Source organism: Macaca mulatta, chromosome 5 (assembly GCF_049350105.2).
Source record: "Macaca mulatta isolate MMU2019108-1 chromosome 5, T2T-MMU8v2.0, whole genome shotgun sequence".
Classification (NCBI taxonomy): Eukaryota; Metazoa; Chordata; class Mammalia; order Primates; family Cercopithecidae; genus Macaca; species Macaca mulatta.
In genome coordinates this window covers 195103678-195126286 of record NC_133410.1, presented here as the reverse complement: position 1 = coordinate 195126286, position 22609 = coordinate 195103678, and the positions used below count along the sequence as shown (strand labels likewise).

Genomic DNA, 22609 nt, shown 5'->3' with positions numbered 1-22609 from the left:
AGCCTTTCCAATGTTTTTCAGTCAGTGTATTTGCAGGCTCATACTTAGAAAAACTGTTACTATCATCTGGCATGCCGTTCCGAGGTTGCTGTGCACCTGCAGAGTTATCCAGTGCATGCAGAGATTATGTGCCAAAACTTCTCTAATGTGGTCTTCACTTAGTACCTCGTCTAGATTTTGGTTGAGAGGCAGAGGCAGGATAGTGGCGTGTTGAACTGAGAAGACCTGGCTTGGAATCCTGGCTCTTCTAGTTGATAATTGGTGATCTTGGCCAAGCAAATTACTTCTTAGAACTAACTTTTTCCTCTCCTATATGGGGACACTTAGAATTACTAGAAGGTTTAAGTGAGGGTAGAGTGAAATAACTCGGGAAAACTCCTGGCGTGTGGTAGGTTTATTCATGGTAGCAGTGCTTTGTTGTAATTCTGAAACCAGGACCTCCAAGGCAGCAGTTCAAGCTAGGAAGTGCCTGTGCTGCACTTTGTACATACCTCGGTCTTGCTACACAGATATTGTTTAGTTATGTGTCAATATGTCCTGATGGAGTGTGAGCCTTTCAGGGCAGGCTTTTAGCCCCTGCATCGTCTATCTTTAGCACCTAGCAAAAAGCGCCTGGCACATAAAAGCTGTTCAATCAGTGTTAAAAGACTACATGAGTAAATGAATGCGTGTGTTGGCTTTTCATGTCCTGCCCTCTGAGAATGATAGTGGAAATAGAAAAGGGGTGATCAAAGCACTCATCAGCAATAGGTGGGGGGCTCAATTTGTTTACTAATCTCATCCATGTATACTTTATAAATCTGTGCGTTGTAAAAGGGACCTTTAAAAATTACCTTTAAACTTTATATATTCAGTAATACCACACACAAAAAAACCCAAAAAAGTCTTCAATCAACACCCACCCTGGGATCCATGCCCACATGTAATAGGTGTGTAGCACATGAAAAATGTAGCTACTGTTTAGAAATCCATTATTTTGGGCTGGGTGTGATGGCTCACGCCTGTAATCACAGCACTTTGGGAAGCGCAGGTGGGAGGACTGCCTGAGGCCAGGAGTTCAAGACCAGCCTGGGTAACAGCAAAACCTCATTTCTACCAAAAGAAAAAAAACAAAAAATCTGGGCTGGTGGTACACCTTTAGTCCCAGCTACTTGGGAGGCTGAGGTGGGAGGATGACTTGAGTCCAGGAGGTCGAGGCTGGAGTGAACTGTGATTGTGCCACTGCACTTCAGCCTGGGCATCAGAGCCAGACTCTGTCTCAAAAAAAAAAAAAAGTTATTTTGGAAGTTGTAATATATTTTTGTGCTTCTATTAATGCAAGGAATTCTTTTTCTATTGGTTATATGCCACTAGCATATGGCCTATGTATTAAGTCTACAGACTATATATATCACTATCTAAAATACCCATACTAATTTTTTATTATTTATTTATACTAATAATCTATTTATTTATAATTAATAATTTTAGATTATTTATTTATACTAATAATCTAATTAGTATAATTAGATTATACTAATTTATGATTATAGCATAATCAACAGCATTTGATAATCCTCTGAAGAGTAAAATGTCTTTTTTATCATTTTATCTGTCAGATATAAGTTAGAATTTTCAGATACAGTTTCAACATAGGAAAATACCCCAAATTTAATAACTGATGCTAAATCAAACTGTTTTTGTAAAATTTTTGAAGAACAGTTGTTTCTACTTTTTTTTCTTCTCCAAAGTAGGTTTCAAAAGCCTATAAAGAACTGTTAAAAGTTAAAGTTGAGACAGAAAATGGAACCAAAACCTTAATTTAAATTCTCCTCATGACTTTAGATGAACACTGGCTTTTGGGTTTTTTCTTTCAAATGAGGAGTATTTTTATTGTTGCTTTTTAAGGAATCATTTGGAAGCTAGTGTTTTTCACCTATACATTTAAGACACTGGGATATTTTTACTACCGAGAAAAAAAAAATAAGGAAACCACCAGCCAAACGAGGTGGTGTCCCAAAATAGATTTATGGCATTTTCCAGAAAGGGCAGTGCCAGACTTTTCCAGTAGTAATTTAGTGGGAGGGCGGGCAGGTGTTGGGATTATGGCAGTGGGGTTGGTAAGTATATAAGAAACTGTTACACATTTGTGTAAATACTGAGATTTAAAGGCGAGAGAGAAGCTGGAAATTTGCAGGTCATTTATTCTGTGGTCCTTGCTTTACAGAGAAAATAAGTAGTGTACAGTAGACTTATGTTTATATGCTTTTGGAAATGAATAAAAGTGTTAGAATAATATTTACACATTGGACCTTGTATTCGTTACAAGATACATTTTTTGGCAGAAGAATTATCAGTCCAAGTTATTTCATCAGAGATTCCTGGCAGGACAATTGGTATCACAGTGTAGAAACTCCTTTAGGAAAAATCAGTATATTTTGTTGGCTAAAATTAGGCATGCTCATTATTCTCTTGGAGTGTGTCTTAACTAATTTCTAGGGCACGACGGAAGTGTGGAAAGATGCATGTCAGGTGAAGAAGTGGAGGGGCGGTTGAGGACCCACTGTGGGGGCCGCCAGAGACGGCACTACAGCTCGGTGTGCGCGGGCGTGTGCCCGGCCCAGGCCAGGTTGGTGCTTGCTGGAACTTCACACGCTGCCCATCGCCCATTTCCGCCAGGGTCTCGCTTTGCCTAGTTGGTGCATTTAATATTGCGCCAATTAATATGAGCCTGTGCAGGAGTGCTGTGGCTCTGGGAACCAACAACCTGTCCACGTAACTGTTCGCTTCTTGCCTTTGTCTTAACTTAAAGCTACTAGTGTTGGTTGAGAATTATAACCAAATTTTTGTCATGTTTTACCTATTTCAACCTGGTCAAATATGTGTATCATTTATGTACTTCTCACAGAACAGAGAACCTATCCAGCAAGCTGAATGAAGTTCTATTTTAACATCTTTCCTTTTCTTCTCTTTAAATCCGCTTAAATTGGAAACCTCTTCTGAAAGGTGGTTTTCTGTTTTTGTAGAAGTAGAAATTCTATGGACTACCTAGAAATCTGTTACCAAACGGACCGTCCTGTTAGCTCTGTGTTTTGTACATGTTTTGCAAATGGCTTTGCAGCGAGAGAAGGCATAATGGCAGAGTGGGGATGGCGGGCGCAGACTCCCGCAGGGCTTGTGGTGTCATCTGCCCTTCCTAGAGAGGCCTCTGGACGTTGGTGAACTGTTCTGACAGATCCATGCCACGTGACTGCCCTTCCATGTGCGGTTTGGAGGGGGAGAGTGCCATGTGAAAAATTATTTGGAAAGTCGGTCTTGTTAGAGAGCCGGTCTCCAGAGCTCTAACTAAGATTCTCCTCCTCAGATTGCTGTCCGTAAGGCCTGCAGTGAGGATTATAGAGTAGATTTAACGAAGATGTTTAGTGGAGTAAAGATCTTGGAAGCCCGTGGAATCTCACATTCAGGGACTCGTTTGCCCAGCGTGCTTCTCAGCATCCAACCCCCTCTTCTACTTCAGATCCATTCTCTGTTGCTTTGTTGTAAACTTCAACAGGTTTTCCTGTAATGTAAGCAGAACAGAATCTGGAGCATCGCTCCTGTGAGTGTGTGGAATAAATTCGGCTTAGTGTTCTTAACTGATGGGTACTTACTAAGTTAATTATTGCTTGAGCACCAGTAAAATGCTGCAGCTTTTTGTTAATTTTTAAAACTAAGGTAATGTCTAGAAAAATGCCTGGCCAGAAGATTTTGTAGAAATTGCAAATAGAAGTTGGTGTTGAAGCAGTGTTGAGTTGAGGTCTGTTCCCTGATGTGTGTATTGCGTGCAGGATGCCCTGGAATGAATTTGACCTTCAGTCTAGAGTAGTTTGGTTCTGTTTTTGGCTGTTAGTGTACAAAGCAGCCAGGATGAGTGTGTCCCCTTCTGACTCTACTTATGTGGGAAGACCATGTTTTTCATTAAGATAAGAGCAGATTTCTAAACATATTACTGCTGTGTTACTTTTAGCATCCTGGTCCTGGTTTCAGGATTGAAATTTACATTTTGATGAAAAGACTGGGAATGAGTTAATATGGAAGTGTAGCCGTTGGCACAGGATAAGTCAGCATTCATGAAATACGGGAGGGGAAACGAGGACATTTTTCTTAAGAGAAAATGGCTGTATACACATGATGGAGGGTGTTGGAGCACCATCCCTGTGTCACCTGCGTGGAGGTCGGCTCCCGGCCTCGTCCCTGTGTCACCTGTGTGGAGGTCGGCACCCGGCCTCGTCCCTGTGTCATCTGTGTGGAGGTCGGCTCCCGGCCTCGTCCCTGTGTCACCTGTGTGGAGGTCGGCACCCGGCCTCGTCCCTGTGTCACCTGTTTGGAGGTCGGCGCCCGGACTCGTCCCTGTGTCACCTGTGTGGAGGTCGGCTCCCGGCCTCGTCCCTGTGTCACCTGTGTGGAGGTCGGCTCCCGGCCTCGTCCCTGTGTCACCTGTGTGGAGGTCGGCTCCCGGCCTCGTCCCTGTGTCACCTGCGTGGAGGTCGGCTCCCGGCCTCGTCCCTGTGTCACCTGTGTGGAGGTCGGCTCCTGGCTTCCCCAGTTAGGTGCACACAAGGCGAGTGTATTTCTACAGTGGAAACGTAAGGGAATTCCGGCCCAGGCTTACCTGATTGTTGACCTCCATCAGGGAAAATGTTTCTGGAGCTTCTTTCTGGTTCTGCAGAACTCTGGATATTTCAGCTATTTATTATTCATTCAAGTTAGAAGCCCTTTTCCTAATATAAAGTAGGATATTTGACACACATCCTAGGAACCCTGCTCCTGCTGCGTGTCCTCCTGTGACAGGAGATGGAATGTGGAGGAGGCTGCTGGGCCCCGATCCTTACTAAAGGGTCTGCAGGTGGCTGGGAGCTGGGCGGCTGCTGGTAGCCTGGCCTGCTGTGGTGGGACCCGATGCCACTGTGGGAGCTGGGGCTAGAATTCCTGGCAGCAGGAACTTGATTAGAGACTGGTGGGAGGCCCGGCAGGGAGTTAAAAAATGTGCTGGTGAAAGGGCTTTTGTGTTGCCGGCTCCTCCCTGAAGTGGCCGCAGCTGCTGTCCTCTTCGCTCTTTTTGTTCCCCTCCGAGCAAAGCTTAAGAGAAAAGAAACTGATTTCCCAGCCACAGGGAGACTGGAAGTTGCGTTTTGGCAGAAATGATGTTACCACAGTGTGCTGTTGCTGTGTTCTGGGATACAAATCTTTTGTGTGTCTGTGATTCTGAGTCGAGCAGGGCATGGTGATAATTTCTACCAGGAGAAGGGTCCTTCTTTGAAGCAGGAAGATGTTAAGGTGAAAATAGGATCTAGTTGAAATCCTAAGGAAGTTCCACTTTCTTACTAAACAAAACAGGGACTCAGCTTTTCTTTAGTTATTTGTACATTTAACACGTTGATGCTTTACTGACTGAACAAGTCTGGTCTGGAAAGGCTCTGGGATGGGAACTCGGGCACCGTGATTCAGGGCCGTCCCGTGCTGTGGAGTAGCGCGCAGTGACGCTGTGCAGCGCTGTGATGTAATTCCCGTGCTGTGGAGTAGCGCGCAGTGACGCCGTGCAGCGCTGTGATGTAATTCCCGTGCTGTGGGGTAGCGCGCAGTGACGCTGTGCAGCGCTGTGATGTAATTCCCGTGCTGTGGGGTAGCGCGCAGTGACGCTGTGCAGCGCTGTGATGTAATTCCCGTGCTGTGGGGTGGCGCGCAGTGACGCTGTGCAGCGCTGTGATGTAATTCCCGTGCTGTGGGGTGGCGCGCAGTGACGCTGTGCAGCGCTGTGATGTAATTCCCGTGCTGTGGGGTGGCGCGCAGTGACGCTGTGCAGCGCTGTGATGTAATTCCCGTGCTGTGGGGTGGCGCGCAGTGACGCTGTGCAGCGCTGTGATGTAATTCCCGTGCTGTGGGGTGGCGCGCAGTGACGCTGTGCAGCGCTGTGATGTAATTCCCGTGCTGTGGGGTAGCGCGCAGTGACGCTGTGCAGCGCTGTGATGTAATTCCCGTGCTGTGGGGTGGCGCGCAGTGACGCTGTGCAGCGCTGTGATGTAATTCCCGTGCTGTGGAGTAGCGCGCAGTGACGCTGTGCAGCGCTGTGATGTAATTCTCAGCAGCGTGCAGGGCCCAGGACCCGGAGGTGTGGGGTGGAAACAGCTTATGTCACCCAGGCCCGCTTTGTCCTCACGCTGTCCGTGGTAATGACACTGGTGGTGAACATCCGTGTAGTAAAAACCACGACAGTGTCAGAGCCGGGTACCGTGCCCGGCATTCTGTGTGTGCCAGTCCATTTAATTCTCACAACCACCAGGTGGACTCTGTCACCCCTACGTTACAGGACGAAATGTGTACGAGAGGTTAAGTAACTTGCCCAAGACTTCTTGGATGCTAAGCGCCAGACCACATTTTATTCCTCTCACTCCTTTTTTTTTTTACTTTTTTTTTTTTTTTTTTTTTTTTGAGACGGAGTCTCGCTCTGTCCCCAGGCTGGAGTGCGGTGGCGCGATCTCGGCTCACTGCAAGCTCCACCTCCCGGGTTCACGCCATTCTCCTGCCTCAGCCTCCTGAGTAGCTGGGACTACAGGCGCCGCCACCACGCCCGGCTAATTTTTTGTATTTTTAGTAGAGACGGGGTTTCACCATGTTAGCCAGGATGGTCTCGATCTCCTGACCTCGTGATCCGCTGCCTCGGCCTCCCAAAGTGCTGGGATTACAGGCGTGAGCCACCGCGCCCGGCCTCCTCTCACTCTTTCAAGAACGACCTACAGATGCTGTAAGGGAGCCTGTTCAAAAGTGACTCGTTAAGTGGGTTTCTGTGCTAAGCTGGGTTAGGCCAGGTTGCAGACTTGAATCCTAGATTCGAAGCTTGGTCCTGAAGGAGTCGTGAATGTAAGAATCTTCCAGCATTTTTACTCCGCATGACATATTGCTATGTAGCACAGTTAGGAGGATAGGAGTTTGAATTCCATGGCGGTGGCATTCAGCAAGTCAAGATCATGCCAGCGAAGACGTGGGTGAATCCAGGTGAGTGCAGTTAGCTTCCCTTGTGTCATTGGCCACTGAAGAGACGGACAAGTGTTGTATTTGTGTTTGCAGTTGTGAAAGGATGATTTCATCGGTAAAGATGCTACCTGTCCAAACTGGACAGGACGTTAATTGTTGGGAGGCTTTTCCTGTGGATGCCACGTTTAAGATGGTGGTTAGGGTCCCAGCTAACCTTCAAAGGCAGTTTCCTGCCCGCGCAGCCAAAGCTAACCTGATTTGTACCTCCCTCTGCATTGAGTTACACGAGGGCCATCCTTCCCTTGCATTGTCCTCCTTGGTGCCTCGGCGTCAGCAGCTGTCCTCCTGGCCGTGTGGTGCGGGGCGAGGAAGCCAGAGCAAGCTCACTCCGTGTCCCCCTCGCCAGGGAACTGTTTGGTGTTCTAAGGATGTTTAAGGATTAGGTGTTTGTAATTTGTTGAATGACCTGTGTGTATACAGGTTTAATGTTCACTTAATACCTGGTCTGTTCTTTCCATATATACCTACTTTGTACAACTATGAAAATTGAAAAGTTTTTAAACTTTAGGTGTCAGTTGAAATGTTGGAGATTTTCTAACCATTTAGTTCCCGTTGTTTTTACTTTTTGGATTATTTTAGTTCATAGGGCTGGATTTGTCATGTTTTTATCTATTAGTGTGTGTTTTGTGCGCTGTGTTATTTTGCAGTTAACTTTCTGGCTTTTTTTTTTTTTTTAAACAGCAGACCGTGCTGCTTATAAGTAGTGCATGGTCACCGTACAAGACGTAGTGCCACAAAGCACAATCTTTTATATCTTTGTTACTGGGAATAAATGGACTTGGAAAGATTGCCATTCGAGGGCACATGCCTGTACTTGTTGAATTGGCAGTTCTCCAGGTTCACAGCAGTGATAATAAGTCTCGGCAACTATTCACATACATACTTCAAGGGCCAGTCTTATCAATTAACTTGCCTTGCCAGTTCAACAAAACCATATCTCCTTCGAATATCTGATATCACATTGAACCCGGTCCATTGCTAGGCCTCCAAGTGGTTCAACCTGTTGAATGGGATTCTTTAGACTGTTTTACTCATTTCATGTTGGAGAGAGTCTACTAATACAGTCTTTCTAGTTTTAAACCAATTGGCTTTTTTTTTTTTTTTAAATACAAGTTACTCAGCTATTTACGTAGTTTCTAAAGACTTCTTTCTAGTTGGTGATAATTTAACCATATTCTTATCACCGGTAAGCTTTTTCTTCTTAATCATCATCAGCATGTAATTATAGTTAATGTTTGGTGAGTACTTGCCCTGTACAGGCCCTGTTTTATGCTCTTTCCATAGACTCTCATTAGATTGTGGCAATAATTAGTGAGTAACATTAGGTGGTGTTACACTCTGCGCATGTAGTTCTGTCTGTGCTAAATTAGAGAAACACGACAAGTGATGGAAATTATGATGCACATCAACCTCGCCATTGAAGTTTGAAATATTCTGTTGCCTTTTTTAAATACAGTAGTGCAGTGCAAGTTGCTGTAGTTTACGGTGTGATGCATTAGAAGGCATTCTGATAATTCAGACAGGATTCTTGAGCCGAGGTGTTCCACCTGTTACAGACTCTTCCTTAACCCGTTTCACTGTCTCCTGTGGCACAGGGTCCAGTCTCTCCTCGGTGGAGCCACGTTGCCCTAACAGGCCTCCGTGCTCTCGCAGTTAACACCACCTGTGCATCCCTCGGCTCCTGCGCAGCCCTGGTGCCTCAGCCCCTGCCCTGTGCAGCCATCTACCCCTCTGTGCCTCACCATTTTCCGTCTCCCTGCCTTTGGGCACACAGTGGTCAGCTCATATTATCTCATAACTCTGCTTGATAAAGCTTTCTTGACAGCCCTCTTCATTACATGGAGCTATTTCTTATCTTTTATGTACTTAACAATATTCCTGCAGTATTACTCTAGTATAATTGTTGATTTACATGCGCTTTTCCTCTAGATTGTCAGCTCTTTGTGGGTGCATCCGAAGTCTTCCAGTGCTTGATTTATGTAACAGGCACTCAGTGCATAATGGTTAGGCTGGCCTAGTAAACCGTCCTGGGGTCTCCTGGGAAACCTTTCCTACAGCCAGGGAGCATTTGCTTCTCTTTGCTACAGGGGCACTTTCTGTGTGTTCCTCTGTTGTAGCGTGTGACTCAGTGTGCAGCCTGTGTGTGACTTAAATCTGTCTCCGTGAACTCAAGGACAGAGTGGAGTGTAATCATCTTTCCGCCCTCTTCTAAGCACAGTGGCTGATAGAGCAGTCAGTAGTCCTCATTTGTTCTGTGAGCAAATAGATTGTAACATACGGTAATTGTAGTTGTGAAGGTTGAGTGAAGCTTCCTTTCTGCCACGCTGGACACCTAACTGTAGGCCTCCAACACAGTGGTTCCTAATGGTTTTAGCATCACAGAAACTTTGAGAATCTGCTGAAAGCTGTATATTCTTTCTTCAGAGAGACAGTGATTTGATTCAATACCAAGGGGCTCAGTGAAGTGCTGAACCTGTGTTCAAGCATCGTCAGTCTTGGATGCCTGCTTTTGAGGTCCTCTATTTTGGAGGCTCCGGGGTTGTGAGTCCTCACAGATTCCCATAAAGGAGGACCGGCGGGTAAGGATGATGGTGATGGTGATGATGACGGTGATGACAGTGATAGTGATAAGCATTTTTACAATGCCTTACAACCTGCAAGTATTTCTACATACATTATATGGTGCTTAATGTAATACAGAAATAAAACCTGTATAAAAATTATAAAGGAGCTAGATAAACCTTTAGAATGGACAGATCACTTTTCTATATATTTGTACATGTGCCTGAAATGATTTAGGAGAAACTGTCATTCAAGGCTGTTTCCAAGTGAAATAAGAACTGTAGTTCTTTATACATCTGTTTCATCAGATGTTCTGTCTCCCCGTTGAGGTATACAACACAAATAAAATAGATATAATAAATAATATGCAGTCATCCCTCAGAGAACGTGGGGGTTGGTTTTCGGACCGCCTGTGCGCACCCACATCTGTGCATACTGGAGTCTCACAGCCGGACCCCCACAGTCGCTGTGGTTTGTGTGCTGTGAGGACTGTATTTTTGACTTGCCTTCGGTTGAAAAGAGTTCATGTGTAAATGGGCCTGTGCAGTTCATCGGTATCTTACTAAGTTAAGCAGCTTTTTCTAGGCCAGGCTTTGGTCTTCAGTTTTGCCAGCTTACCGTGGAAAACCCTTGTTGCCACACCACTAGTATTCCTTTCCTTATTAAGGTAATCTGTCAGGAAACCCCGGCCTCTCATGATAAAGTTAGGCTTCGTTGGCTGATAGAATGTTTGTTTGTTTCTTATTTATTTATTTATTTATTTATTTATTTATTTATTTTTCTGAGACAGTCTCGCTTTGTTACCCAGGCCGGAGTCGAGTTGCAGTGGCACAGTCTCTGCCCGGTGCAGCCTCCACCTCCAAGTTCAAGAGATCCTCCTGCCTCAGCCTCCCAAGTAGCCAGTATTACAGGTGTGCACCACCACGCCCAGCTAATTTTTGTATTTTTAGTAGAGACAAGTTCTTGCCATGTTGGCCAGGCTGGTCTCGAACTCCTGACCTCAAATGATCTGTCCACCTTGGCTTCCCAAAGTGTTGGAATTACAGGCGTGAACACCTGTGCCCAGTCCAGAATTTTTATTTAAATGGACTTGCCGTCTGTTTTTTGACCTCTATGGAAAAATAGCCCTGCCATCATTTCTCAGTTAAAAGATTCTCCCAAATGCATTTGTGGGTCCTGGTTTGCTTTTAGCCTTCTATTAATGTTTTTACCTGCCTCTTTGTTCTTAGGGCTGCTTGATGTTAGAGTGTCTCAGGCGTCCGTGTTCCTCTGATCACAGTGCTTGGCACACTGCTGGTACCGAGGAACTGCCTGCTCAGGGGGCGTTCATCTTTTCATCGATCCTGTACATGTTTGTCACGTGATGCTCTTCTTCTGATTGTGGCCCAGCTGAAGGTGTTCACATATTTAAGTGAAAAAAGTTGGGTTTGTCATGTAAATACCAAGTTAGTTTGTTGGTTGAGGCAACAAAATGGAAATCAGTTATTTTTTAAGGATCTAAAACATTTTAAAAAGAAGTGTTTTTTCTTAATAGTGTGGCGAGCTCATTTAGAAAATGGAAACTGATTAGGAAAGTATGAACATGAGTAATATCGTATTTGGTTTTAATTGGCTGAATGTTGATTTCAGAAAGAAGTCACACGAAGTATCATATCTACAAAGTATCAAGTGTAGAGTTTAAGGTCAGTGATTTTTAAAGTAAGTGTTCCACGGCCTACGGCCGGCCGGGCGCCGTGGCTCCGGCCTGTAATCCCAGCACTTTGGGAGGTGGAGGCGGGCGGATCATCTGAGGTCAGGAGTTCAAGATCAGCCTGGCCAACATGGTGAAACCCTGTCTCTACTAAAAATACAAAATTAGCTGGGCTTAGTGATGCACACCTGTAGTCCTAGCTGCTCCAGAGGCTGAGGCAGGAGAATTGCTTGAACCTGGGAGCCTGGGGTTGCAGTGAGCTGAGATCATGCCACTGCCCTCCAGCCTGGGGGACAAGAGTGAAACTCCTTCTCAAAAACATACGTGTGTGTGCACTTTATATATGGTATATGTTAAAAATTATTTTAGCATGTTTAAAAAATCTGCTTTTGTCATTTGACTTCCACCAGAATATAAGGCTGAAACTTGACTCTGTCCATGTCTGTATTGCTTGCTTAGGAACTGACTGGCATCTAGGCATCCAGCCAATACTGGTTGAATGCGTAAAATTAAAAATTGAAATAGATTATAACAAAATATTGAAGGGAAACACTTATCTAAATAACTGTTGTTGGGAAAGCCCTTTTGAATTTGTCCTTTTTAATATAGTTAAGGCTGCTCTTCCACTGGAGACACCCTGTCTCCCATACCTTCCAAAATTACAAGAATAGGAACAACAAAACAGTTAAGTAGCAATGCGGATTCCTTTTTGTTTCTGTTTTGCCTTACCTGGGAGCAGCCTCCTTTGTGAGATTGAGAATCTAGATTCTGAGGCTTTCCAGGTTTCCATGCCTGAGTTACAGGTTGTGTCCTTGCGCTGTTGAGTAGTGATATTACTTGTATCATCCTCTGGATTGTAAAGTATTTCTTGTGTTTTAAGTATAAAAGATGAGTATCCATTGACATTGCACATTATTCAGCAAAAACTTGAACTCTAAAAAAATTCAGATTAGTAGGATCTATTTTTGTTAGTATCATTTCATTATTGATGAATTTCTTAAAACGGAAGAAAATAGTTACTTCTGGAGATTCACAGATTATTTTTGAAACTGTTGGTTTTCTGGATTAAATTGAGCGCACCCAACTATCCTTTGAAAAAGCTGTTTTGTGTTTTTGTTTTGAGACGGAGTCTCGCTCTGTTGCCCAGGCTGGAGTGCAGTGGCACGATCTTGGCTCCCTGCAACCTCTGCCTCCTGGGTTCAAGTGATTCTTCTGCTTCAACCTCCCAAGTAGGGATTACAGGCACCCACCATCATGCCTGGCTAAATTTTGTATTTTTGTAGAGGCGGGGTTTCACCATGTTGGCCAGCTGATCATGAACTCCTGACCTCAAGTGATCCGCCTGCCTCAGCCTCCCAGTGCTGGGATTACTGGTGTGAACCACTGTACCCTGCCTGTTTTGTATTTTAAGTGTCTTGGTTACTTCTGTAGATAGATGCAATTTACTTACAACCAAACCTTTTCTTTTAAAGCCTGGTTGAATAATGGGGGGGAATTTAGTGGCCAGACTATTTTAAGAAAAATAATATGTATGTAAACTAAAAGTAGTTTTCTTATTTTAGTAACTACATCTAAGTAAAAGTTTTTTAAAACTCATTTGTTCCTTGTCTACTTTTCTTGCTACTTAGGAACTCTGATTCTAAACCGTCCACTCATATAAATAGAAAATTAGCAGTAGCTAGTTCAGTTAACTCCATTCTTCTAATTTAAAAGTAACTCTCTAGGATGATTAAAGGAAGGAAAGGAAACCATTCTGGAAACTGATCGCTATGTATTTGGGTAGAAATTGGCTCATAGCAAGTTGTGTTTGAGAGAGGTTGAGCGTTATGAGAAATGGGGAGATGGTGGTTAGGTTAGATGAGAGACAGGTTGAGTTTGGGAGAGGGTGAGGGTTGTGAGGAATTGGAGGATGGCAGTTGGGTTAGATGAGAGGCAGGTTGAGTTTGGGAGAGGTTGAGTGTTATAAAGAGTGGGGAGATGGTGGTTAGATGAGAGGCGGGTTGAGTTTGGGAGAGGTTGAGTGTTATAAAGAGTGGGGAGATGGTGGTTAGATGAGAGGCCAGTTGAGTTTGGGAGAAGTTGAGTGTTGTGAGGAATTGGAAGATGGCGGTTGGGTTAGATGAGAGGCAGGTTGAGTTTGGGAGAGGTTGAGATTTGTGAGGAATTGGAAGATGGAGGTTGGGTTAGATGAGAGGTGGGTTGAGTTTGGGAGAGGTTGAGATTTGTGAGGAATTGGAAGATGGCGGTTGGGTTAGATGAGAGGTGGGTTGAGTTTGGGAGAGGTTGGGTTTTGTGAGGAATTGGAAGATGGAGGTTGGGTTAGATGAGAGGCAGGTTGAATTTGGGAGAGGTTGAGTGTTGTGAGGAATTGGAAGATGGCGGTTGGGTTAGATGAGAGGCGGGTTGAATTTGGGAGAGGTTGAGTGTTGTGAGGAATTGGAAGATGGCGGTTGGGTTAGATGAGAGGTGGGTTGAGTTTGGGAGAGGTTGCGATTTGTGAGGAATTGGAAGATGGAGGTTGGGTTAGATGAGAGGTGGGTTGAGTTTGGGAGAGGTTGAGTGTTGTGAGGAATTGGAAGATGGCGGTTGGGTTAGATGAGAGGCGGGTTGAGTTTGGGAGAGGTTGAGTGTTATAAAGAGTGGGGAGATGGTGGTTAGATGAGAGGCCAGTTGAGTCTGGGAGAGGTTGAATCTTGTGAGGAATGCGGAGATGGCTGTTCGGTTGGATGAAATAGATGAGAAACTCAAGTGGAGTAAGTGTAGGCAAATCCAGAGCTGAACTGAAGCGTTTTGTTGTCTTTGGGCCAATATTAAGTATTGTGAAGGAAATTACAGAGAATGGCATTTAGCCTTTTGTTGGGAAACAAACCATCCCAAAACCTCATAGCTTAGAACAGCCTCCACTTATTTGGGTCACCGTTCTGTGCGTGGGCGATTTGGGCTGGGCTCAGCTGGGTGTTTCCTTGGCTGTTTTCCACGGGCTGACTCATGTGTGATCAGTTGCTGTTGAGCTCGAGGGCCCTGCTCCTGGGAGGTGGCTGGGTGTTGGCTGCAGGCAGCAGCTCGTAGGCCCTGTGTCTGTCGTCATCCCGCAGCCTGTCCTGGACCCGTTCACATGGTGGTCTCGGGGTCCTGGGAGCTAGAGAAAAGCAGCAAGTCCTCTGGGCCAAGGCTGAGAACTCCTCCCCTGTCATCTCCCACGTGCTGTGACACAGTTCGTTCATCCAGCCACAGGTAGGGAGGTAGGTAGGCTGACCTTGCTGAGAGGAGCTGCCGAGTCCTGTGTTCATGTTCCTTCTGCCAGAGGCACTTTTACCGGATCTTCCCTTCTGAATGTTAAGTGTGCATTACTATATAAAGGCTTTTGAAAATTGTGAAAATATCAATATGGTCTTAAAACTTTTCTGTCTTACGTAGTCAGCGATACTTTAAATTTTGTCATACTGTTCAGACATGTAATGGCATTACAGGATACCTTCAAGTTATTTTTAGCACATTTCTATTTAAACTAGAACCTAAGCAGAGATACCAGGGGGATGCTTGAAGTCTGAAGATATCAAAGCAATGCCCCTCCATTTTCTCCCTACTTCATTTTCTATCACAAAGATCTCTGAAGTTTCTTACCCCCAAGGGAAGTGGAGAATTCTAGTTATTGTGCTTCTAAAGTGAAAGGCGGAGAGATGGAGTGTTTGGTAAAGGGCAGCAAGGGGTTCTTCACAATAGACTTTGGCCTGCAGATGTTCGTTTTTCTCATTAGCACCACTTCCTGCTAATTAATTTGTCACAAACTATCTCATCGATTTATTGCTGTCCTGTAGAGAATGGAATACTTGGGGAAATGGAATTGGAAGTCCATGGAAGACTTTGGGGGGTGTGGAAATAGACACTGAAATGAGGAGAGAATATAGGAGTGCTGATTTGGTATCTTTAGGTTTCATGCAGTCCTCTGACCTCTCTGCTTAAGTTTCAGCTTAAATGGAAATGTTTTAAAAATAACCTAAGATGTATTTTAATACCACTTAGTATTATGCTAAATTTAGCTTATATTAGAGTTGTTATGGGACATATGTGCAACAGTTAATAGGAAATTACTCTGTGGTAAGTTGAAATAGAAATCTTAGGATTTGAAACAGAAACTTGTAACTGCATTGACTCACTAAGCGTTTTGACAGTATTTCATATGTTTGGAAATTTCGGGAGTGGATGTCTTTGATGAACACATTGACATATACATGGGGAGAAAAAAAACAAACTTGTGGCCTTCTTTAACAGAGATTTTTAGAGAAGTAATAAGTCCCAGCTGCCATTCTTCTCCTCAGAGAGATTAGAAAAAGAACCACATAAAAATAATCATTATTATAAGTAAACACAATAAAGCATACGTGTTTATTGCTTGTAGAAAGGTTCAGTGATCATTAAAAATCAAAACGAATGGCCTTGTTTCTGTTTTTTTATATTTTATTTTGTTTTTATTTAGAAATGGGATCTCACTTTCTCAGGCTGGAGTGCAGTGGCCTAAGCAGGGCTTCCTGCAGCCTTGAACTCCTGGGCTCAAGCAGTCTTCCCACCACAGCCTCCTGAGTAGCAGCTGGGACTACAGGCACATGCCACCATGCCCGGCTAATTTTTTAAATTTATTTTGTAGAGTTGGGGTCTTGCTATGTTGCCTAGGCTGGTCTCGAACTCGTTGGTTCAAGTGATCCATCCTGCCACCTTGGCCTCCCAGAGCGCTGGCATTACAGATGTGAACCGTCACGCCCGTCATGCCTGGCTCAGTGGCCTTGTTTCTAACAAAAAATTTTCTCATGACATGAAATGAAGATTCTGTAGCAAGTTAGTTGACAAACTTTGTTAGAAACCTAATATAGAGATGGTGACTTAAAATTTGATATTCTCATAAACAGTAAGTCTTGAATATAGTGTATAGAAGATCATGTTAGCTAAGAGAATAAAAGTCTTACATTGTTTGTTTTGGCGTTAAAGATGAAGCTGCATTAGAGGCACCCAATCAGTGCGGTGTACTCTGTATAAACTAAAACAAAACACAATAGTGATTTATGTCCCAGAGTAGACCATGAAACCACTTATTAGAAATATTCCAAAGTTTAGTGTTTTTAGATACAGGTGCTTATATGTGAAAGGTGAACTGATTTTTGCAGTTTATATTAACACAATTGTGCAAATTCTGCTACTTTTTACTGTTACTTGTTATTTTTTAAATCAAAGGGGTTTAACAGGTCAAAGCAGCATTGCTCAATAGTACTGTCTACATATGTAATGTTACATATTTTAGTAGCCACAATAAAAAAGAATATAATAGGTGAAATTAATTTTAATAATATATTTTATTTAGTCCAGCATATCAAAAAGTACAATTACAGCGTGTGATTAGCATAAATAAGTATTAATGAGACCTTCAACATTTGTTTTTTCCTGTGAAGTCTTTAAATCGGTGTATATTCCACACTTACAGCAAATTTCAGTTTCTCCTAGCCCCATTTCAAATGCAGGTTTAGAGACTTATGTAGAGTTCAACTGCCTTAAAGATATTTGTGACTTTACATTGGGATAGTGGGCTACTAGATTTTTTTTTTTTTTTTTGAGGTGGAGTCTCACTCTGTCCCCCAGGCTGGAGTGCAGTAGCGTGATCTCCGCTCACTGCAACTCCTGGGTTCGAGAGATTCTCCTGCTTCAGCCTCCCAAGTAGCTGGGATTACAGGTGTGAGCCACTACGCCCAGACAAATTTTTGTATCTGTATTAGAGACGGAGTTTTACCACGTTGGTCAGGCTGGTCACAAACTCTGGACTGCAAATGATCCACCCGCCTCGGCCTCCAGGTGCTGGATTACAGGCGTGAGTCACCATACAGGCTGTTAGATTTTCTTCTGTGAATGGCATACATGAAATAATTGACTTAGAACTACTTCTCTGATCATTCACTTTGATTAGTTATAATTTTTTGCAAATCACCTATGCTGGAATCTTTTGGGGTTGGTGGGAATGGTTTTGTTTCTGATTGTTTTTACTTCCTCAGCTGTTCTAAAATTACCAGCATTCTAATGAATAGTAAAATTGAAATTACTGCTTCATGCCTAACAAGTATAATTTATCTCCATAGTCTCAAGTATTTGCTCTTCTTTTAAAATGTTTCTTTTTAGAGAAATACAGCTTTGAATTCTACATTTTTCTGTAACGCAATGCAGTGATATGTGTTTTGTTTATTTATAGCTATCCTATAGAGCTAGGGAAGATGTAATTGAATAGTAACTGAGGAAGGGACTACTAAAACCTGAGAAGAAATGATAGGAAAGTTACTCTTTCCCTTCATTTGGGTCATGGGAAAAAGTAGGTATGAGATCTTCTAATGGGCTTGTGAGTGCGGTAGTCTTTTTAAAGAGTCACATGGTGCCTTAATTCTCCTGTAGATGTCTTGAGATCACCACCAACAAAGCAAGGCTCAGTCGCCCAGGTGAGGGGATGTGTGGAGTGTGATCCTGGGGTGGGCGTGTGCACCCTTGTGGGAAAGGAGGTGGAAGAGTTAAGTAGTTCTGCCTGTTGAATTAGCCTGGTGTGGGTGGGTGCCAGATACCCTGGGCTAAGGGCATTCAATGAGGACATTAAAAGCCTATTATGCCGGTGTTGCTGAAAATTTATTTGTTGAAGAGGCTGGTGGCCTAGATCCTGGCATGGCTTTAAAAATATTACAGTGAAGCAATTCTCGTGATGTTAAGCGAGTGTCTGAGCTCATTTTGCAATCTTTTGACTTGGACTCTCTCTTGCTTTGCGTTAATTAATGTGGAAAAACAGCCCAGAAGTTAATTTCAAATCAGAACTTTGTTTTCAATTAAAAATTGTCCATGATAGGTCATTGGATGTGAATGCAAAAAGAAAAAAAAAAGTCCAGTGATAGCTTTTGTAAAATTCTGAGTAAATCATACATCTTTTTGAGGATAAACATTTGTTATTGAAGTTGCCTCATTTAAATAGTTTTTTGGGGGGCATAATTTGGATTGGTAGCATAATTCTAATTTGATTTGACGTACAAGATACAAATCTTCTTTATGTGAAAGTATATGACATCTTAAAGTGATACTTTGCAGAGTGATTTTCCAAAAGATTTATTTAGACCAGGTCCGTCATTTCCAAGTTAAGTGAAGTCTTTATTGATTAACTGTAAAGTTCCTGTGGGCTTCCAAAATTGCTCACAAGTATGATTAATTCAAAACCCATACTTTTCACACTTCTTTTTGAAAAGTAGTTGCTTTCTGTAAACTTGACCTTTCTGTTGTTTCAATGGCCTGTTTGTTCTTTTCAGAGTTAAAAAGGTCATTTTCAGGTTTATGGAATTTTCCATGTAAATTTTGGGATCTGCATGCTGGGGTGATTTTCTGCTTTATATTTATTATGATACTTTTCGTGTCATTGGGTTTAAATGAATACAGACTATTAAAACCTGCCATGCCGCATTGCCGCTGCTGCCTTTGTGTCTCACAACTACACCTGTTTCATTTGGGCTTCATCAGTTTCACATCAAGAGTTGTGACTGAAGCTTAAGTAAATATGTTTATTTTGTGCTGGCTGCCGGCTGGAAAGTCTGCTGTAGCAGCTGAAGGGTGGTTTTTTTTTTTTTTTTTTTCCCTCGGGGGACTCTTGCTGGGTGAACCATCACTGTGACAGGTAAATGGAATTCGTCAATAAAGCTTGAATTCCGTCCCCCTTCATTTCTTCAGAGCTGTTGAATGTAGGGATTGTCTTGCTTGGAACGCTATTGATTAGGTCACAGCCTGGTCTGCAGAAAGCAGAGCTGCCCAGGGGCCATCTCACTGCAGGGGATTTGCTAAAGCCCCTGTGAAAGGACCACGTGGGGTCTCGCGATTACCTTATGAACAGGAATCAGTTCAGGGAGCAGATACATATTAAGGACCTATTAACTTCTACAGGCTTGTCTTTGACGTGAAAAGCACTGGAGAGTGAAGGAATAATGAAAGGAAATTATTGCCAAAGCCACTGAAGGTGCATCTTGCCATATCTCTGTGGGTGCCTCTGTTGAGTTGCAAATTTATTTCCTGCTGGGGCATCTGCTTAGCTTTAGAAGTCCCGTTTAAGGTCATGAAAAGGGAATTTGGAAGTGATTACATAGTGTTGGTTTTTTGTTTTTTGTTTTTTTTAGCTTTGAGACTCCATAGCATTTGGACAGAATTAGCGAACTCCCCTCATTTAAAAAATGATCTTTATTTCCAATAAAAAAGCAGTATATAATCATTGTAGAAGCCTGGGAAAATGTAGACGACTGGAAAGGAGAAAACACAACTAAAATTTTACCGCCTAGAACACTGGTGAACTTTTTCCCTAATTCATGTGTGCTTACAGAAACATACCTTTCCGGTGCCGGGTACTGGATTTGTAAAAATGGTGAACATAAAACATATACCGAACATGTTGTTTTGTTGACTACCTTTTGGTAAGTATTATTAAAGAATGTGATTTTTGGTAATAGGGAGTGCCAGCACAGAGGCAAACTAATAGAAGTTGAGCAACTTTATCTGAAATACTTGGGACTAGAAGTGTTTTGGATTTCTTTGGATTTTGAGAGATTTGCATTATACCAGTTGACATCCCAAATCCAGAAATCTGAAATCCACAGTGCCCAGCTCACCGTGTTGGTGCTCCAAAGTTTCAGATTTTTGGAGCATTTCAGATTTTTTTATTTGGGGCAGTCATCCTGTTTATATAGTAATACTCAATTTTTGAACATGTAAGTTCCTTGTTTGTGTATATCTCTGTTGCCTTACCGTAAATAACAGGAAGTGAAATTGCTGGGTGAAAGGTAATGAAATTTTTAAAAGCTTTTTTTTTTTTTTTTAAAATGAGAAATAGACATCCCATCAGCAGTTTGTGAGTGCCCATTTCTCTGTGTTCTTGCTGCCAGTGAATATTTGGATTTAGAAACAAAAATCAAAATGAGGGCAGATTTATAAGTGAAAAAAATAACTGCTTCAGTCAGGGAACCATCATAATGGAAACAGTGGTTGTTAGTTTTGTGGCTGTAGTTCTGGTTGTGTGTTTAAAAATTCTGATTTTTATAAGCAACTTTTTGGGATCATATTCTTTGATTTAACTTACTTTTTCTAGATCTTTGTCCCCGTGCATATTGAGGCTTATTTCTTTACATTAATTAATTTTTTAAAAAGTGTCTCTTGTATGCCAGATAAAGGTTAATGGGGGATGGACAGACTGTAAAATATGCTTTCACTTTTCATTTCATTGGCTAGATGCTACTTACTCCATAAAATCATAAGTAGTTGAATTTTTCGTTTTAGCTGCTATCAGGCTTGTCAAATTAAAAATTGTAATTTTGCTGTTGAAATCAAGAATATAAGTTCTCTTTTCCTTCCCAAGTGTCCCTATGAATTAATTCACTCACCTTTGTCCATAGTGTATAATCAGCAGTGTAGTGATTAGATCCAAACAGATAGACAGTTTCATGGGATCATCTGAGAACAGATTATCAAGGATGTGATACTAGGCAATAAGCAGTTCCTTGGCAGCTGTTAATTCATGTTAAGAACTTGGAAAAGAGTATGAGACAGGTAAAAGGCACAGGGTTCTGTTCACAATTCAGTTGGGAAAAGAACAGCTTAAAAAAAAAAGGGCTAAGTAAACAGTTTAAAGTTGCCGACTTTAGGCAATAGATTCAATAATTAAATATTAAAATGAGATGTGTATTGAGGCAGAGGGTTGCATTTCAACAGATCAGGCCCAGATGTTACGAGATTACTATATTGATTTAATTATGCCAAGGTGCTTTCATTGAGCCCTTGGAAAAAAGAACACTCATTCAAAAATTGACAAATATTTTATTCTTCGTTAGCTTCGTGTTGCATACTTACATAATTCTGGTAACTCATAAAAACTGTAATATAGAGTCTGATTTACCAATAAAATGGTGAATGTGGAGGAAGAATGCAGAATTTGTGGCGGGGGGGGATGAAAATTCACAAGTAATTATGGTGCACGAACTTTCTGCCTTCTGCACTGTGGGGAATTCTTCTAAAGGCAGCGGTACCAAATGGATGCATCTTTAATCATCTGGAAGGAAGAAATCCATTATTTTTCTAAAGCAGACAGTAGTTGTCTGTTTGATTGGAACAGTTGGTTGATTACAGCTCTTCAGGCCTTTATTTGCCTGCTGCCCACAGATATCTGAGTTCCAGCTTCCAGGATTGTCATAAGTGAGTCAGAGTCCAAGAATTTAGAGTAGGAACCCGAGGTTGATGAATTTACTTTGGTGTAGAGAGTTTAACTGCGGGAAGTAGATTTCCTTATAGAAATTCTCACAACCGGTGTGCTTAGAGCTTGCTGGCTGCTTAGAGACGGACTCATCTACATATGCCACCTACCAAATACAGCAAACCTCGGGACCTGCCAGCATTCTCTTTTGTAGTAGAGAGAACATTGCTCGCCTCAGTTGAAGGGAACAGGAGTCTCTTACAGATGCCTTGACTGTCTTTTCAGTAGCCAAATGTACGTTGGTTTCATAGAAATCAGCGTTATGTTTTAATTGTAGAATACCATCTATAGAAGGCATTATGCAGGTCGAAAATAACCACTGGGTAAGTGCTTCGAAAAGTTAAAGGAACCTCTGAGATGCGTTCAAAGGAAAAGTTAACCAAAGTCAGAAAATACCGACTGTGTGATTCTTACCTGAGGAATGTAATCAGAAACACTAAAGCAACCCCAGGCCACATACGCTGGTTGGAAACTCTGCTGTGAATTTTAGAAAATCTTAGTGAAGATGTTTCATTTGAGGTAGGAATTTTTAACCTTCATATATTTTATGGTGTTACTGAAAAACAGAGGAGTTTGGCTGAGTTGCTCTCATTGTAGCGGTGGTTTAACGTTCTCTGCAGTTCCGTATCCTATCAGTTATTCGAAATTTTATTTAAGGACGTAGAAATGCTTCATTACAGCTGATTCATTCATGAAATGTAAGGCTTATTCTTCCTTTCCCTGGGAGAAGAGCCTTTGCCTTTCTGGAATGCTTTGTTTGATCTCAGTGCAGTGCCCTTGGAGTGCCCTTCCTGTCATGAAAGAAAGGTGAGGTGAATCAAAGTAACGCCAGATAAGGCAGGAATGCGCGCTCCTGGTTACTCCTGTGTCATTCCGGCTTTGAGACTGTGGCTGTATACTTTACCTTTCTTGCCCAAGGGATTAGCGAGGGCGCTGGCTGACTTTCTTCCCTTTAGATAATGTTTCATGCACAGATCAGACTTGCCTGCTTCCTTCCTGAATTCATGACTTGGTTG

General features: G+C 42.6%; 1 protein-coding gene and 1 long non-coding RNA gene across 5 annotated transcripts in view; one reads left to right on the top strand and one right to left on the bottom strand.

The window, feature by feature from the left end:
• The window catches only part of FAT1 (FAT atypical cadherin 1), a 142685-nt gene that overhangs the window by 21103 nt on the left and 98973 nt on the right, over window positions 1-22609 (top strand). The window lies entirely within an intron of this gene.
• LOC114678459 (uncharacterized) lies at window positions 2166-4927 on the bottom strand. Its single transcript, XR_003729907.2, has 2 exons — window positions 4631-4927; window positions 2166-3538 (listed from the first exon to the last, which is right to left on the bottom strand). It is a non-coding gene; the product is annotated as an uncharacterized LOC114678459 (long non-coding RNA).